General features: G+C 45.1%; 1 pseudogene; it reads right to left on the reverse strand.

The window, feature by feature from the left end:
* The window catches only part of LOC138514443 (zinc finger protein 91-like), a 234,691-nt pseudogene that overhangs the window by 138,484 nt on the left and 76,191 nt on the right, over window positions 1–20,016 (reverse strand).

Consider the following 20,016-nt stretch of genomic DNA (forward strand, 5'->3'; position numbering starts at 1 on the left):
CAGGTACTTCTTGTGCTTGGGATGGATCGGCAAATGGAAGTAAGCATCCTTGAGGTCGAGTGACACCAACCAGTCCTGAAGCTGAAGGGCCTGGAGGACTTGAGAGAGAGTAACCATCTTGAACTTGTCCTTCCTGAGGAGTTTGTTCAAACCGCGCAAGTCCATGATGGGTCTCAATCCCCCGTCTTTCTTCGAAATCAAAAAATAAGGGGAATACCATCCCTTGTTCCTCTCCGCTACAGGCACCAGTTCTATGGCGCCTTTCTCCAGCAGGGCTTCAATTTCCTGCGCAAGGAGCGGATCCGGACTCTGCAAAGAGAGGTTCCCCGGTGGATTGTCGCGAGGCCTGTGCCGAAAGGGAAGACAGAAGCCGTGGGTTATGATCTCCAGAACCCACACATCTGAAGTAATGGCTTGCCACTCTACAAGATGCTGCGCCAGCCTTCCCCCAACTGGCGAACCATGGGACATGGCCTCATGACTGAGTGGGAGCAGCTGCGGCGTTACCTGAGGGCAAGGAGGCAACTGCCCGAGCGGCCTTGGCACCATGGGTACCCTGTCGTCCACCTCTGGTACCCCTGCGTTGGCCTCTTTGACTGCCAGCTCCTCTCGCTTTACTGAAGGACGAGTAATAGCGAAAGGAACCACCCCTCCACTGCTGTCCCCTAGGACGAAAAGGCAGAGGTTGGCGAACTGCAGCGCCCAACGAGTTCGCTGCAGCTTTTGAGGTCTGCAACCTCTCAAGGCTCTCATCAGCCTTGCTGCCAAAAAGGTGTTCACCGTCAAAGGGCATGTTGAGGAGCCGGGACTGCACATCAGGAGCAAACCCCGACTTCCGGAACCACGCAAACCTGCGTATCATGGTGCTCGCCGCCATGGACCTACTGACGCATTCAGCTAAGTCCAAACCCGACTGAACGGACTCACACATGGCATCCTTACCATCCTGGACCATAGCAAGGAAACCATCCCGTTCGTCCCCTTAGGGAATATGTTCAGCCGCTAACGCAACACAGTTCCACAGAGTGTGTGTGAAACGAGACAAGGCACAAATGGAGTTGGCCGTCTGAAGCGCCATACCACCAGAAGAAAACACTTTCTTCGCCCAGCCATCAAAACGTTTGTCGTCCCTATCAGGAGGGATGGTAGGGTACGACGCCTGCTTTGCCGGGGCCGTAGCCGCCTGCACCACCAAACTCTCCGGAGTGGGGTGCCTGGTCAAGTAGCAGGGGTCGCTACTGGCTGGACGGTATTTTCGCGACAAGGATCTGCCCACCGCCGGGAGACTCTCCGGAGCAGTCCAAGCCGCCGCCACCCTTCTCTGTAAAGCCATATGGAACGGCAGTACCGGGTCAGTTGGGGACCAACATCAAGGATGTCCGTCAGATCATCCTGCACAAACTCCCCTGGGGGAGCAGACCATCCCAAGTACTCAGAAACCCTAGCCATAAGGCGCCGGTACGAGGAATCGGCATGAGAGCCAGGCTCAGGCCTACAAAACTCCACCTCCGGAGAGGTGTCCAGTTCACTGGCATCATGCAGTGACTGCCTCAAATCGTCAAACTGACAATGGCCCGAGACAATTTCATCTGGAACCTGACTAGGAACCAGGCCATCAGAATCCTCATCCGCCTCTGAAATATATTCCAGGTGGCGAAAAGAAGGCACCCGAGAGTGCTTGCTCTTAACCAGAGCCTTCCTAGGGGGTTCCCCCGTGCCACGGGGTACCTCCGACATGAAAGGCGTCGATGGGGTCGAGCGAATCAGCGCCCACGTCGAGAGAACAGGCATCGGCGCCGAGAGGATCGGCGTCGACGTCGAGGAAATCGGCTTCGACGTCAGATGGAGCGCCGCCAGCATCGGCGGCGTCGACACAGCCCTCGAAGCCGGAGCCCCGAGCGTGTCCTTCGACGACCTGAGCGTCGACGGCTTCGACGACTTCCTCGGAGCCGGAGCCTCGAGAAAGCCTGTCAACGCCCTCGACGCCTCAGACGTCGATGTCTTCCTCGAAGACCTCACAGGTGCACAAGGTCTCGAACGCGTCGAGGACCGGGACCTGGAATGGGTACGTCGAGAACGAGTCTCCTTGTCCGAACGGGACCTCTCCGTGACTCGTGCCGACCACTCTTGCGAGCGGTGTCTCTCGACCTCTCACGACCGACCCCACTCGGGGGCGCGGACGGCTTAGTACCCTGCGACTCAAGAATCGCCAGCATTTTCTTCCCGAAGGAAGCCCATTCCTCCGGCGTCGCACGGCTGGTGGGGTAAGCGACATGCCGGGCAGAGTCCTCCGAAGAGGACCTGGAAGACGACCGGTGTCGGCGCTTCCGAGAATGCCTCGAAGAGGCTGAGGAGTGGCGAGACCGATTCCTAGAAGGAGACCCACGAGACTTCCGACGATGACGCGGAGAGTCACCCCCTCGAATCATCCGTCGAAAGCCCCGCAGACTTCGACTTCCGGGGCTTGGACACCCGACCTACCGACAACTTCTTCTTACGTTCGCGTAAGGCTTTGGACGTGAGCGACTGGCAGTCGATACAGTCATCCGTGTCGTGGGCCTCCCCGAGGCACCAGAGGCAGGCGTCGTGCGAGTCCGTCACCGACATCTTGAACCCACACTCCCCGCACTTCTTGAAACCCGGACGCGGGGTCGAAGACGAAGTAGAAGACATCTTCACACAAAGGATTTTCACAAAAACGAACAGGTTCGAAGAACCGAGAAGAACAGAACTCCAAAGAGTCGAGGCTTTAACCGAGAATCACGAAGCAACACGTTCGCGGAAAAAACGGAACTGAGGCTACGGGCGTCGTGCATCCTACTTATCACATCGGATGACGTCGGACGTCGGAGGAGGTCCTCGACGAAGGCGCATCAACGTCATCGAAGCAGGACGCAAAAAAAAGTTTCCGAAGCAGCACAGCTGTGGTGATTACATGTCATAGATATGGAATACGTCGGAGGACCCAATCCCCTCGAAATAAAGTTTCAGAGTTCTAGGCACGTTCAGGGTTCTCAACATCTTTCTTATTCTACGTGCATTTAAGGTCTTCATCAGCTTCTTTAAGCATCAGACTTCTACTGTGTCCAGGAGGATCTATAGGTTTGCCGCATCTCGCACAGTATCTCTATAGGTCCTGTTCCAACCAGAGACAATCACATGCTCTTGCTGGGAAACTCTCCACTATTGTACACCCCCATTCTCTTTTCTGATGAGAATGGAGTGCTCTTCTGATGATTATAGCCTCCACATCGGCCCAAGTGCCCTGACATCAAGTGCACCCACTTTTGTTCATGCTCTGGCTATTCTCATATGAGAAGGTCAGCCGATGTAAACCTGGTCAGCCATTTTGGATTGCCTACCCTCTTGCACAGTGTGGTCGTTTCCACGCTCTCATTCATGCAGCTCCAGGCTGCTTCCCTCTTTACACGGTTCTTCCTGTTAAGGTCTTTCTTGGCTTGGTACAGGTTATAGAAGGTTTCTGTGGTCACATCTGAGCTGCTGCAGCAGTTTACTCTTTGATGGGCACTGACCTTTGCGTATGCCTCAGTCTGTTTCCTGATCCCCCTAATACTCTCATCCAATAGGTAAATGTGCAGCTACTCATCAGCTTTTCCTCCAGTTGCCCAGGACGGCCTGATTCATCATTTCATTGCCTAGGGTTTAGCAGCGCAAGATGTGCTTTTCTTGACATGGTGTCCATTGCCAGGATGTGTTTGGATTCTGTGCATGTATGTACTTTCATCATTTACCTTCTAACCCAGTGTATAGTGCACAGGCAGGCTGCATATAGACAGGTGCGGATTCCATATGTTTATGTAGCCTGTCAAATGGAGCCTGTCAACATCTATCCCAGGGTCAGTGTACAGGCTTCAGGTAGATAGGTTAGAATTCCATATGTTTATGTAGCCTGTCAACATCTATCGCAAGGTACAGTGTACAGGCTTCAGGCAGACAGGGCTGGATTCTATATGTGTATGTAGCCTGTTAACCTGTATCCCAGGCTAGAGTGTATAGGATGTAGGTAGGCGGGCATGGATTCTATATGTGTATATAGCCTGTAAACATCTACCACAGGGTACGGTGTACAGGCTTCAGGTAGACAGGGCTGGATTCTATATGTTTATGTAGCCTGTCAACTTGTATCCCAGGCTAGAGTGTATAGGATGTAGGTAGACGGGTGTGGATTGTGTGTGTGTATATAGCATGTCAACATCTACCACAGGGTACGGTGTACAGGCTTCAGGTAGACAGGGCTGGATTCTATATGTTTATGTAGCCTGTCAACTTGTATCCCAGGCTAGAGTGTATAGCATGTAGAGAGACGGGTGTGGATTATATATGTGTATAGGGTACAGCGTATAGGATATAGGTAGAAAGAGTATTGAGCAGCAGTATGCAAAAGATGAAGAAGGATTTCAGGATTACAAATCTTCTGCCCGTTGATGGCCAGGTTGGTGTTAATTCACAGCACAGGTGCAGACATGTTATGGCTACTGCAAGGCATGCATGCAGCAATAACTATCATTTCAGCCAGACGCTGACCCTGGCGGGTTATCATCTATGGCATTTTCATCTTTTCTGTGAATGTTTTTACCATTGGTTGCTGTCTTAGTTCTATTTCATTTATGACTTAGTTAATTTAATGCAGACAGTTACATTCTCACGGTTGTGTCTGGTGGTATTAGTATGGCTTTCGTGTTTTTTCTCCAAGTTCCATAAAACCTTCTAACTGTTTCTACCTCTTAAACAATCTCAACATTATTTTGAAATTAAATGGATTTCAAGGCACAATGCCCCTGTTTTGTTTATGTATCTGATGACTTTGGTTGTCATCACTCCTTCCAGAGCCACATCTGCTCTTCCTGTGATAACACAACATTTCTCGTGTGTTGCCAAGCTGGGGAGGTTGCATTTCTTTTGCCAAGCAGGGGAGGTTGCATTTCTACTGTGTGTTGCCAAGCAGGGGAGGTTGCATTTCTGTTGTGTGCTGCCAAGCAGGGGAGGTTGCATTTCTCTTGTGTGTTGCCAGGCAGGGAAGGTTGCGTTTCTGTTGTGACAGGCAGGGGAGGTTGCATTTCTGTTGTGTGTTGCAAGGCAGGGGAGGTTGCATTTCTGCTGTGTGTTGCAAAGCAGAGGAGGTTGCATTTCTGTTGTGTGTTGACAGGCAGGGGAGGTTGCATTTCAGTTGTGTGTTGGCAAGCAGAGGAGGTTGCATTTCTGTAGTGTGTTGCCAAGCAGAGGAGGTTGCATTTCTGTAGTGGGTTGCCAAGCAGTGGAGATTGCATTTCAAGTGTGTGTTGCCAAGCAGGGGAGGTTGCATTTCTCTTGTGTGTTGCCAAGCAGGGGAATGTTGCATTTCTGTTGTGTGTTGCCAGGCAGGGGAGGTTGCATTTATGTTCTGTGTTGCCAAGCAGAGGAAGGTTGCATTGCTGTTGTGTGTTGCCAGGCAGGGGAGGTTGCATTTCTGTTGTGTGTTGCCAAGCAGGGGGGGTTGCATTTCTGTTGTGTGTTGCCAGGCAGGGGAATGTTGCATTTCTGTAGTGTGTTGCCAGGCAGGGGAGGTTGCATTTCTGTTGTGCGTTGCCAAGCAAGGGAGGTTGCATTTCTGTTGTGTGTTGCCAGGCAGGGGAGGTTGCATTTCTGTTGTGTGTTGCCAAGCAAGGGAGGTTGCATTTCTGTTGTGTGTTGCCAAGCAGGGGAGGTTGCATTTCTGTTGTGTGTTGCCAAGAAGGGGTGGTTGTACTTTTTGTTTAAGTTTTCAAACGTGTAATTTCAGTATGAATAACTACTTTTGCTGCAATGTTTGTGCGTATTTATATCTGTCATTTAAATTCCCACTAATGAGTTTAATCACCTGATTCCTCTTGTGATCTTCAGTCCCAATTGCTGCTGTGATGTTATCCCTACAGGACTTGTCCATTCTCCCCAGGATATTATGTATCGATGATGCCCGTGTCAGGGGTATACTGCCCGCCAGCTGAGCCTAGGCAGGCCGAGCAAAGCAAGGGCCTCAGTGAGGGCTCAGGGCTGTTACCCGCACTGTAGGCCCTCAGAGAAGGGGGTGATAGCTATTTGCACTCCAGGGTTTGTTTAGGGTGCAAATAGTTGTAGTATTATTTTTTTATTAGAGACGGGCTCCACGTAAATAGCACAAGCCGAGACTCCAGTAAAGAAACAGAGAAACAATGAGAGAAACAAAATGCTCACTGCCATAGTAAATATAAAAGGGGCAGAGTCTCATTTCTATTTCTGTGGCATCGGCCAAGGATGGTAGGGAGCGCCGCAACCTGAGCAAAAAGCTCCAGTCCAGCAGGTATGTGGGTAGGGTGTAGTAGGGAGGGAGGAGGTATGGGGGAAGTGTGTGGGATGTTGTGGGAGGTCTCCGGGAGGCAAGAGGGAAGGGCTCTCCCTATTACATCCCCACAATCAAGATGGCGGCACCCAGAATATGGCCTCTAGTGCGAAAGTTATATCAGTCACTTGTAAAGTGCATACGGCTGTCTAAAGGCTTCTCAGTGCTAACCCCTGACATTACAGCCACACGATCTCTACACATAAAAACCATGGGAAGAATGCAATCTTCAAAGATCTCCTGAAGACTAGATGTTTCTCCAGGCTTTTTTAATTAACGGATCATCTGATGCTTTCTCAAAGCTGAGGATTCCCTGAAGCTTTTCTTGCACACACGGTATGGGTCCTCTGATGGATTTTCAGATAAGACAACGTGCTATAAGATCACTTACATACTATGCATGCATAGGGCTTCTCCTGAGTATGGACCCTCTGATGCGTTATCAAATGTGGGAATTGACTGATGCATTTATTGCACTCAATTCGCTTGTAGGGTTTCTTTCCAGTATGGATCATCTGATGTCTTTTCAGAGCAGAGTTTTCACTTAAGCTTTTCTTGCACTCTGTGCACTTGTAGGGCTTCTCTCCAGTATGGATCCTCTGATGGATTCTCAGATGTGAGCAATGACTGAAGCTTTTCTTGCACTCTGTGCACATGCAGGGCTTCACCTCGGTATGTGTCCTCTGATGGATTTCTAGAGAAGACAACAACCTATAAGATTTCTGACACAATGTGCAAGTGTATGGCTTCACCCCAGTATGGATCATGAGGTTACCACTCAAATCAGATAAGTGACTAAAATGTTTCTCGCACTTTGTACATGCTAGGGCTTCCCCGAAGAATGGATCCTCTGATGGCGTATCAGATTTGAGGAATGACTGTAGCTTTTCCTGCACTCAGTGCACTTGTAGGGCTTCTCCCCAATATGTGTCATATAATGGCTTTTTAGAGAAGACAACATGCTATAAGATTTCTGACACACTGTGCACGTGTATGGCTTTACCCCAGTATGGATCATGAGGTGGCGTCTCAAATCAGATAATTGACTAAAATGTTTCTTGCACTCTGTACATGTGTAGGGCTTCTCCCCAGTATGGATCCTCTGATGGCATCTCAGAACTGAGGAACAACTGAAGCTTTTATTGCACTCAGTACACTTGTAGGGCTTCTCCCCAGTATGGATCCTCTGATGGCGTTGCTGCACGGAGGGATCTCTAAATACTTCATTACACTCTGTACACTTATAGGGCTTCTCCCCAGTATGGATCCTTTGATGGATTATCAGAACTGAGAAATGTCTGAAGCTTTTCTTGCACTCTGTGCACTTGTAGGGCTTCTCCCCAGTATGGATCCTTTGATGGCTTTTCAGATTTGAGGATTGAATGAAGCTTTTCTTGCACTCTGTGCACTTGTAGGGCTTCTCTCCAGTATGGATCCTCTGATGGCTTATCAGAGCCGAGGAGTGACTAAAGCTTTTCTTGCACTCTGTGCACTTGTAAGGCTTCCCTCCAGTATGGATCCTCTGATGGCTTATCAGATGTGAGGATTGAGTGAAGCTTTTTTTGCACTCAGTGCACTTGTAGGGCTTTTCCCTAGTATGAATCCTTTCATGTCTTATTAGATGAGCGGAACGACCAAAGCTTTTCTTGCACACTGTACACTTGTAGGCCCTTTCCCTAGTATGGATACTCTGATGACTTTTCAAAGCAGAGTTGGCGCTGAAGCTTTTCTTGCAATCTGTGCACTTGTAGGGCTTCTCGCCAGTATGGATCCTCTGATGGGTTATTAGATTTGAGGAACAGCTGAAGCTTTGCTTGCACTCTGTGCACTTGTAGGGCTTCACTCCAGTATGGATCCTCTGATGGAGTATCAGAGTTGATAAATAGCTGAAGCTTTTATTGCACTCTGTGCACTTGTACGGCTTCTCAACAGTAGGGGTTGTTTGTCCCCACAGACCTGTATGTGATTTAATATGTAATACCAGGTTAGTCCTGTGCGTGAAGCACATCCCACAAACACTACAGGTAAAGGCCTTCTCCTTTGTCTGGATACTCATAGACGTGCCGGGCATTTGGCTCTCCTGAGAAGATGTCAATATCTGTACAGGTTCACTGGAAAGATGCTGCCCAGCTTCTGTAGTGGGTGCTTTATTCCTCTTCATGCCCAGTCTTCTCGTCTTCATTTCCTGACTCTTCGTGTCGGTGGTTACACACTGTTGAAAGAAGCAAAGGTTTCAGATGTTATGTCATCGCACAGTCTGCAGGATGATAGGCCTAGTGCAGAGATGTGAATTCAAGTCCCCATTCCCCACTTGCACACGGGCTGAAACGGCATGAATCTGCTTTTCTCCCTGCCTCTTAAAACAGACTTTAGAGAATTAAAATAACTTGAAAAGTATCAATGTATTTGGAGGAATTGTTCAGAGCATCACAGCAATAGATGTTATTAGGCTACTTACTCATGCATTCATGTTTGCATTGCATTCCCAATATGTCAAATCCAACCCTCAGCTCTCATCACTCCACTCTCTACTATCACTCCACTCTCTACAATCATGCCACTCTCTAGTCACTCTACTCTCTACTATCATGCACTCTCTATTACTCCACTCTCTACTGTCACTCCACTCTCTACTATCACTCCCCTCTCTATCACTCCACTCTCTATCATACCACTCTCTACTATCACACCACTCTCTATCACACCACTCTCTGCTACCACTGCCCTTTTATATATATGTATATATATATTTTTTTTTTATTGTAACATTTAGCTTATTACAAACTTTTATTAGTTTCATTGTCAATTTTCCTCAATTTATACTCAATGTCTTAACAAGAAAATGTCTTTCATTCTTCCCGACCCCACAGTCAGTCAGCTCCAGTGATTGGCTTTAACCTGTCAATCCTGACCATTTTGTTTGAGCATTTATCTCAATACATGCGACAATTCTTCATTCCGTCGCCTCTCAACTCCTTTCACCCAACCTAAAATTTTATCGAGATAGTTTATAGTTGCACATGTGAGTTGCACCGTCATACCACTTAGGATTCTATACCATCAATCGTCTAAGTTATCGTTGGCAGGTGCACATTTCCCATGGTATAATGTCCTTTGATCTTTTAATCATGACAGTCCGTTACCAGGTGCTTTCTGGATTCTATCTTTATACAGCAATATCTACATAGGATGTCTTTGGTGTCACGATCTTGTTTCATGAACATGATTTCCTTTGTTTTAGATGCATTTAGCCGCAATCTCAAGAACCCATCGCAATGATATCTAGATGGAAATTGTTGTAGATATCTGGGCATTCTTTCTAATGCATTCATTGTTGGACCTAGATTGAGAGCTGTTGCTAAATTATTGTACTTCTGCAGATTTTGTATCCAGGACCATTGTTTTAATTTCTTTTTTGCAATTTGTGGCTGAGCCAGAAGTGTGTACATCGTTATATCAGCCGTTCGCAGAAGATCGTTTATCTTTTCTTTCCAGGTTGTTATCATGTTCTCGTGTACCTGAGATTTTGATAGTGCTAGTATCTCGTAAGCTGGTTCTGGATTTGTTATGGTCAGCTTCCTTAATAGTGCCAGTGATTTCCACTGCACCGTTCCATATAAGGCGTCTAAGGCTAATTCATGGCGAATGATTGTCATGGACATGTTTTTTGGTAGCCTCAGCACTCTTTTCCAATACATCCCTTCTAAATATGACAATATCTTATGATCTATATTCCAGCCGGCATCAGCACCGAATGTTATCACAGGAATTACTTTTTGTAGATAGAAGGTTCGGGTCGGCTTTAAAGTGAACTTCCCATATTGTAAGTGAATTCTTGCACCTTGTAAGGCAAATGTTCGCATTCTGTGTTTTAGATCTTGCACCCAGCTCCATTCACGTATTGATGTGTTTATCATCACTCCAAGGTATCAAATCTCTTCGATTATCTCAATTTGTTCATTTGCAATTTGCCACTTAAAAGTTCTTGTTTTTTTGCACTTTTGAAACACTCATCCTCATGATTTTTGTTTTTTTGACATTTATGGTTAGGTTGTTTTCTTGCATGTAGTATTGCAATTTTGTCAAAAGCCTTTGAAGACCAATTAGGGTGGTATCAAATAATACTATATCGTCGGCGTAAATTGCATAGCTTATGTGATGTCGATTTATTTTGGGTGGAAAGCAGTTCACATTTGCTAGGGCATTAGGGATGTCAGCAATGAACAATTTGAACAAGGAGGCAGCAAGCGGACATCCCTGTTTAACTCCTTTATTCGTGGCGATTGCCAAGGATAGGTTCCCCTTCGCGTTTATTCGGATCCTGATTGAAGTGTTTTGGTGTAGCGCTGTTATCGGCTGTAGTATATTATCAGGACAGCCCCATTTGTGTAGTGTTTGCCACAGCATTCCACGGTTAATCGTGTTGAATGCCTGTTGCATGTCTACAAATGCCATGAAGAGCTTAGACTTACTTTTCATCACCTCAGGTTTTAGCAGGTTTACAATTGTTTGATTATTCTCTGTGCCCACTCCCTTTGTAAAACCTGTCTGGCGACAGTCAGTTACTCCAGTTCTTTTTGCCCAGCCTGTTAATTTTATTTGCAAGAAAGATGCAAATATCTTGCTGATGGTGTCTAGAAGGGCAATCGGGCGATAGTTGGCAGGAGCGTCCCGATTGCCCTTCTTAAAGATTGGCATGATTATCGCTGATACCCAGGACTGAGGGATACATTTTAGGTCCGAAATTCTTTTAAAGAGTATTGCTATGAAGTCTGCCCATTCCTGTTTGTTTGCTTTCAGCATCACGTTTGTGATGCCGTCTGGACCTGCAGCCCGTGAATTTTTTAGCTTGGCTATTGCAGTGATCATTTCTTCCACACTAATTTGTGTATCCGTCATTCCAAGTTGGGCATGTGCTTGACTCAGATTTTACAAAGAATACTTCTGTGACGTGTTTGAGCCATGGACCCTCTGAGACACCGTTGGCCAAAATTTCGTTTTTGTTACCATACCCTTTGTTTAGAATTGGCCAAATGTCTTTTGAGTTGTGGATTCGTATTAAGGACCACATCAGCCCCCCGTTTTTCTTGATCACGTTAGTATGCATAGGATTTTTGTCAATTACGATATTTTTGTTTTCGTTTTTTAATGGCACATGATGCTGATTCACCCAGTTTGTTTTTTGAATCTCGGATGTCTTCATGAAGTTGTTTTCGTTCTTTATTGACCTTAATACTCCACTCGTGATTATGTGTGGCCTTTTTCATCACTGATGATCCTATTTCTTGATATGGTAGAAGTGGGACGTAATGTATTGATTCCGCTTGAGGTCTTTTCATTGATTGGTAGGTTACAGATAGGATATCCGCAAAACAAATTACTAATCTAAGTCTATTCCTTCCAAAATGTATCTCCATGTCTTGGCCTGTGTTGTGTGATTCCGTTCTCCAATCTATTTGCCAGAACATCACCAAGGGATTGTGGTCACTATTAACAGTCGGAATTATTGTCATTTTGTCAATTCTGTACCATTGATTTCTCGAAGTCCAAATATAGTCTAAGGTCTTCACGAGACCCAAGTTATGCCACGTCGTTTTTTTGGGCATATCGCCTTTGACTTGCCCATTTACCATCACACAGTCCCGTGCTTCCATTTCGTTATCCCATCGCGTTCTTCTTGAATTTATTTTCAGGTTTTGCTGCTGATGTATCAGTCTATCACCGTTCTCTAGCTTAAACCAGGCCAATTTCATGTCTCCACATATTGTGATCGATAAATCAAGGCATCTTTTTTGATTCTCGTCAATTTGGGCCATTATTGAGGATATAAATCTTCCTGCTGATATTTTAGCTGGGTTCTAATACACGTTGATCAAAGCAGATATTTGAATCTCTGTGTTTCCTCTATGAGATGTTGTATTAGCGTGCTTTGTACAAAGATATTTGGGTTCTCAGTTTTGAGGACTTCCCAGCTTGTGCCATTTTTTATAAGAGTTAGTAGTCCTGAGAACGGCCGTCCTTGTGCGTTCTTTTTCGCTGGATTTAAGAGTGGCCTTTTATATTGTTTCTCCCAACTATGGGTAGGGAGCTTTAAAATGCAAGTGTGTGATACTATTGTACTTTTGGTTATAATGTAAGCCTTACACAACTTTAAAAGACAAAAAGAAAACTATGTTACATGTATACGCAAATGTGCCTCACCATTCACATTCATACTTTTAGAATATCAAAACAAATGAATTATTTCAGTATTTCTTTAAAAAAAAGTACCGTCAAGGCTATCATCGATTCCTGCCTGCTAAATGTTGATCCCAACGTTTATATGCATTGAAAATATGAATATTATGTACATTTCTACCAATATAAATAATTCTAACTTTATAAAGTACAAGGCAATATATATATATATATATATATATATATATATATATATATATATATATATATATATATATATATATATATACACAAAGTCCCAACTCAGTTTTCAATTCTCCTGAAATAAAAATCTCTCTTCCCTTCTTAACCCTGTGTGTGCGCCAGCAATCACATGTGTTTGTAATGAATTCAATTTAAAATACATGTACTCTCTTGCAATAATTCTACATGGAAAATATGTAATATAAGGTTGAACTATCCTATTAAAAGCGCATTCTCCGATGTGGATATATTTCTTCTAATATATAAAACTATTTGCCCAATCATTCTTTATCAATTTATTTTTTTTAGTTTCAAGGAATGCACATCTTCTAATTTATCTAATAGATGTCCAATTCTATCTATACAAATTTTCACATTAAATACAATTTCCTTAAGTGTGAATGTTTACCATTTTGCACCATATCATGTAACTGGATCATCAAAGCATTTCTCGTTGTTATATAATTTCCTGATAAAACATAACCTTTGTAACATGCATCTCGTGGCTAGACTAGGCAAATCAAACTCTAATTGTATTGCCTGAATGGGAACTAAGTTGGGTAGATTCAATAAAACTCTCCACATCTTACCTTCCAACAAATCCACATCATCTTTTAATATTTATTTGCAATTCTGATACACATAAAATTAAATGAGTTATTTTCTGCACATAAAATGTTTTTCAGAGCACATACAAAAACCCACCATATATGAGTTGAAACTTTCTCATCAAAATCAACGTAGGGTATATAATTGTAAATATATTTAATATCATGGATTTGGTTCTAGATGTATTTGCTATATTATAAATCAAATATTTAATTTCCAATATTTCCGTAAAACTTTCTCTATGTATGGACCAGACAATTCCATAACAAATGATTTGGATGTGTTAATTTCTAAATTGTTATTTACAGCAAATGGCATCCAATCATGTTGTAATCATGTTGTAATAATGTACGTGTTTGATCTACTAAGCACCACATCATCCTCATAAGCCAGCCTTTACATACATGGTGGCCTAATTAAGCTGAATATAATAACCTTCCATTTGCATATAGTTCTATGTCTGCTATATACAAGTAACAAAAGAAATGCAGATAATACACATCCTTGCTTTGGTTCAACTGTAGTGTTTGTAGGTTCAGACAACAGCCCCAATCAATCTAATCTGATATGAATTGAAGTGTCCTCATATATGTGAAAGATCAGGAAGGATGCCCCATTTAAAAGGTTTTGTCAATCATTTATGGTGATCTACCTTATCAAAGGCAGCAGGAAAGTCTATAAAAGCCCTACACAGGGAACGACAGTGTATTTATTACCTTTGCAATATTATTTTAAAGCATATAATAAAAGCCCATTATTCAGTGCATTCTAATCTTTAATTAACGCTTTTTTATACGGGGGGGTCATATAGCATGGCCCAAGCCGGTTTATTAGTTCTCAGAGCAGAATAGAACAACATATGTTGCTTTATCCATACACCAATGCTATGGGTCTGTAAATATTTGGCTAATCATAAGAATCCTTAATAAAAAAAAAGATAAACTATGTATGATACCTTTGAAGTATACAGAACAGGTAACATATGTAGCATGTCTCAATATATTTGTGTTAAAATAGTAGCGAATACATTTTGGGGCCGATTCATGGAACAAATGTGCGCCGAAAATCGTGGCGCAAGCGTGAAAAAGCAAGCGCACGCGTGCGATTCATGGAAGGCACTGCGCGTGCATTTTCCCCTGGGATGTGCACCAAATCCATGCGTGGTGCACACGGGCGCACACGTCATTGCAACATCCAGAACGCCATGCGCACAGCGAAAGCGCACAACGTTAGTGCACACACCAAAAAGGGAGCGTAACGCGGGTCGTAACATGTGGAATGGGGAACAACATGTGAAAATAAGGGCGTAACTGGGGAAGTACTGCTGGGAAGTACAAGGAACGCCCACACGCACGTGAACTACACGTATTCATGGAATCGAATAGGAGAAACCCATGCACGCCAAAAGACACGCACAGGTCTAAACACGTCCGCCACATGAAGGCAGGAGGTAGCGTCCCGCACAGTATAAAAGTGCGCACAAACAAAAAAAAACAGGGAAAGGGACCGTGGAGGCCGCCCAAATGAGGCGCCCCTCACCCCTTGTGGCCTCCCAACCATGGCACAGATGTACTAGTACCAATGGGAGGTGCACACAACAATTGTCCTGGGCAACTTGGATGGGGGAGCAAGGAACGTGATGCAAACAGCACCCCTGTGGTCCTGCAAGGCTGCCTGTGGCCCCTTAGGTAAAATGACGGTCACGCAATGCTCAGGCATCCCAAAATAGCAAGAAAAAGAGATACGCGACCCCTGTAGCCCACGTGCATGTAAAAAAAACACACGCAGCACGCTGTAGCAGCCAGGAACACAAAAAAGCGTACGTGGCCAACTGTCATAAATGATGAATGTCACAATATTCATTACAATTTAAACAACTGGCATGTTACCCCAAGGACTCACTGTTACCTCTCTTCCTGTCCTGTGACTGACACCTTCCAGCAAGGGAAGACTCTCCTTGTTCCAAGCGGAGAGATGAAAGTGAAAGCCTCCCAAGTACCTCTTCCCCCTCCCAGATAAACCAGGTAGGAGAAGAAGTCCCAGGGAAACCCTCTGGGGAAGAAAACCCTGTGCCGAAGGTAGCGGCAAGATGTCTTTCAATTTGCAGGCGGAGATTCAGGTGAAGTCCGGAGGACGTTCGTCTTGAAAGAGAAAGAGACTGGTAAGTATAAGCAGGTAAGTGGAAAAATGGATATGTAAGATGTATAGAAATGTTGATTACCCTTAAACAGGAACGATGTGTGGAAAAAGGTGCCAGTCAGAAACTTCAGAAAACTTCTACGATAGTAAGAAAGGTTTAGATGAGAAATAGTGAGATAACTAGATAGAATAGTGGAAAGCCACGGGGAAGTCTTTACCTAAGAGGCCTGAAGGGCGGAGTTAGTAGCTGTTTTGATAGGGCAGAGTTTTGCACGGGCGGTCGCAATACCGGTGTGACATAGACCTGTAACTATGCGAAGGAAGAGAGAATAGTAAGTCGGGAAAGGTAGAGAAACGGGAATTTGATATGCCGGAGAATTCCGAATGAAGCTTACCGCGCTCCGGAACGAGACCGGTGGGCAAACTTGGGTGAGAAAGAGATGGAGTCCGTGGAATCGGGAGACAGAGAGGCAGTGAGGAATGCACTAAAATTGAGACAGAGCAGGAAAGTTTAGAATGCTGAAATGCAGTGTTTAGCAAGCCGTATCAGGATACCTAGATGCGAACTTACGTAGCGTTGTTGAAGCAGAGTAGCAACGCAATTCTGTGCTGATCACAGGAACAGATATACCTACACTCGGGTAGGGAGACAGCACTTCCTGGAAACTGAGTCGTGCAGAGGCTAGACCCGCAACTCCAGTTACGGCGGCCATCTTGCTAGAAAAAATGGCTGACACCCGCCGTCCTAAGGTCCATCGATGCCACAAGGACCACCGCCTTCGAAGGGGCGTGACAGTATGCCCCCTCAAATGTCCCGGGCCACCCGGTTTAGTCGGATGGGACCGAAAAAATCGGCGGATCAGAGCCGGAGCATGAACAGCCAATGCAGGTTCCCAAGAGCGATCAGCCGGAGAATACCCCTTCCAGTTAACCAAGAACTGCAGACGTCCCCGAAAAAGACGAGAATCACAAATACCAGCCACTTCATATTCGGGACCCATCGGGGTGATGACAGGAGGGGGTGCACCCATCCGTGCTCGGAAAAAACGATCCACCACGTCCTTCTTTAATTGTGACACATGGAAAACAGGATGAATCCTGGACCAAGACGGAGGGAGCTTGAGCTTGTAAGCAGACGACCCCATTCGTTGCAAAACGGGAAAGGGACCAAAGTATCTCGGGGACAATTTGGATGGCACCAGATGACGAGGTAAAAATCGGGAAGCCAATCAAACTACATCTCCTGGCACCAATCTCGGAGCTGGAGTGCGATGTGTATCAGCAGAGCGTTTGACACGGGCCTGGGCTTCCAGAAGAGAGGTCCTGGCTGTTCGATGTCCCATCTGAATAGCATTGATGAGAAGGTCCACATCGGGAAACCTAGATGCGGAAATCGGACCGCTGGGAAAACACTGAGGGTGATATCCGTAGCAGCAAAAGAAAGGGCTGTACCCCAAGGCTGAGTGTCGAGAGTTATTATATGCGAATTCTGCCAAAGGCAACAAGGAACACCAGTTGTCTTGTGAGGAAGAGATGTAACAACGCAAATAACCCTCAAGGGTCTGATTTAGACGTTCCGTCTGACCATTCGTCTGTGGATGGAAACCTGAACTCAATGCCCGGGAGATATGCAAACTCTTGCATACTTGCTGCCAATATCGAGATGTATATTGTGAACCTCGATCAGAAACGATGGTCTCAGGAAGTCCGTGAAGAGAGAAAATCCGTGAAAGAAAAATCTTTGCCATCTGGGATGCGGTAGGAATCCGCGGAAGTGGAACAAAATGTGCCAATTTTGTGAAGTAATCGATTGTGACCATGATTACTGTGCAACCTTCCGAGAGTGGCAGATCGACAATAAAATCTGTTGAAATCATTTGCCAAGGACGGTTAGGAACTGGCGTTACTGATAGGAGACCCGAAGGGGCAGATCGCGGGCATTTTGATTGCAAGCAGATGGCACAAGCGGAAACATAATCTATGATGTCTCGAGTCATTTCCGGCCACTAGAAATTACGCTGGATCAATTCTTTAGTATTAGCCACACCTCTATGACCAGCTAGGTAGGAGTCGTGACAAAGATTCAGAACCTTTCTTCGTAGTTCACTCGAAGGGAGGAAGAGCTTTTAGTTATTATAAGCACATCCTTGGACCATGGTAAGTTTCCAGGTAGCCAGAAACTTTGGATTCAACTGGATAAATTGCAAAGTTGAGTTAGCCACGTTTTGCAGAAATCTGGTAACTACCTGCACGAATGTGGCTCTGGGAAACAGAGGCTCTGTTCGGAAAGGCGTAGACGAGTTATAATCCTTTCTAGACAAAGCATCTGCCTTGAGATTGGCTCTTCCGGGAATGAAGGTGAATACAATCTCATACGGTGAAAAGAAGTGTGCCCAACGTGCCTGTCGGCTATTTCGGGTCTGAGCATATTGTAGGACGCATTAATTACTGTGATCAGTCCGGACCTCAACTGGGTGTCTTGCCCCCAATAGCAGGTGTCTCCACTCTTCAAATGCCCTTTTTATAGCTAGAAGTTCTTTTCAAGCACTGAATAATTTATTTCAGAGGGAGACAGTGTCTTAGAAAGATAGGCTATAGGACATTCTATTCCTTGATCATTTTCTTGAAGCAGAACGGCCCCAAGGGCCTGATGAGACGCGTCAGATTCAACAATGAATCTCTTGGCTTGATCTGGAGTAATCAAAATGGGTCCTGTGAGGAAATGTTCCTTCAGTCTCTCAAATGCTAGTTGTGCCTCCTCTGACCAAAAGAATCGTACATTCTTTTTAAGAAGAGTCGTCAGTGGGAGAATTTCTTGCGAATAATGTGGGATGAAACGTCTATAAAAATTTGTAAATCCCAGAAATCTCTGCAGATCTTTGATGCACATCGGTATAGGCCAATCAGTAATAGCTGAAACTTTCCTAGGGTCCATGGCTACCCCATTTGCAGAAATTATGTATCCTAGATAGGCAACCTGGTTCCTGTGAAACTCACATTTCTCTAGTTTGCAATAGAGATGATTGTCAAACAGTCTCCGTAGGACTTCCTTCACATGCTGACGGTGTTCCGATGGGGATGTAGAGAAAACCAGAATATCATCTAAATAGACAATAACTGTGTGAAGAAGAATGTCTGAAAATATGTGGTCCATAAAGCGTTGGAAGACAGCGGGGGCGTTGGACAGGCCGAAAGGCATTACTTTATATTCATAATGTCCCAAAGGAGTACGGAAAGCCGTCTTCCACTCATCGCCAGCTCGTATACGGATGAGATGGTAAGCCCCGCGGAGATCTAGTTTTGTGAAGATGGTAGCTCCTTTAACGGCTTCGAGTATATCTGGTATGAGAGGCATAGAATAGCGATCAGGGATTGTGATCTTATTCAAGCCCCGGTAATCTATACACGGTCTGAGTTCCGTAGATTCTTTCTTGGGGATGAAGAATAAGGAAGCTCCAGCTGGCGAGGTGGATTCTTGAATAAGTCCATTGCGAAGATTCTTTTGAAGATATTCCATAAGAACTTCACGTTCTCGTCCTGATAGGACATACATGCGACCAAAAGGAATCAGTGCATCTGGAACTAGTTCCAAGGCACAGTCATCTCTCCGATGTGGGGGTGGTTCTGCATATTCTGAATCGGAGAATACTGTCTGAAATTGTCTGTATTCGAGGGGTAACTCCTGAATATGGTTCAACATAGAAATGGAACCCGGATTTTCCAACATGGAGATAGTAGGATGAAACCCAACAGCTCCGTCCAAGAGACAGTGCGTCAAACAATGTTCAGAGCCCAGAAAAACAGTGCCCGCCTTCCAATTGATATAAGGATTATGGGTACGAAGCCAGGGTAGCCCTAAAATTACTGGATAGTGTGCTGTACGGATTACATCAAAGACAACAGATTCTTGGTGGGAGGAAATATTCATCCGCAAAGGTATTGTTTGTTCCTTTATGGGTCCTGAAGTTAACGGACTACCATCCACCGACTCAACTGGGATTTTTTTTATTAAGGATTCTTATGATTAGCCAAATATTTACAGACCCATAGCATTGGTGTATGGATAAAGCAACATATGTTGTTCTATTCTGCTCTGAGAACTTAACTGAACACGGTATATTATGAGTGGTCTTCCAGAGGGTATCAACAAAATTCCCCGCGGCCCCACAATCTATTAAGGCCGTGACCGGAATGGGATCAGAATCTCCCCATTTGATTTGGACTTGCAAGGCCAACATAGTAAGATCGGGGATCTCTGTTACTTGTGATGGTATCATAGAGGATGAGGAACCTGTTACTTATTTCCTAGCCGCGGTTCGCCTTGCGGTTGGGAAATGGCGTTTCCCTGTCTCTTGACTGGGATGAGAGGACAATCTTGAAGTGCGTGTTCCTTGGAACCACAATACATACACAGCCCCTTGACTCGACGTCTATTGCGCTCTTCTGGAGTAAGACGACCTCTGGTAGTTCCTATCTGCATAGGTTCTTCCGTC

The sequence above is a fragment of the Ambystoma mexicanum genome, chromosome 12 (genome assembly GCF_040938575.1).
Source record: "Ambystoma mexicanum isolate Mex_15411 chromosome 12, UKY_AmexF1_1, whole genome shotgun sequence".
NCBI classification, from domain to species: Eukaryota; Metazoa; Chordata; class Amphibia; order Caudata; family Ambystomatidae; genus Ambystoma; species Ambystoma mexicanum.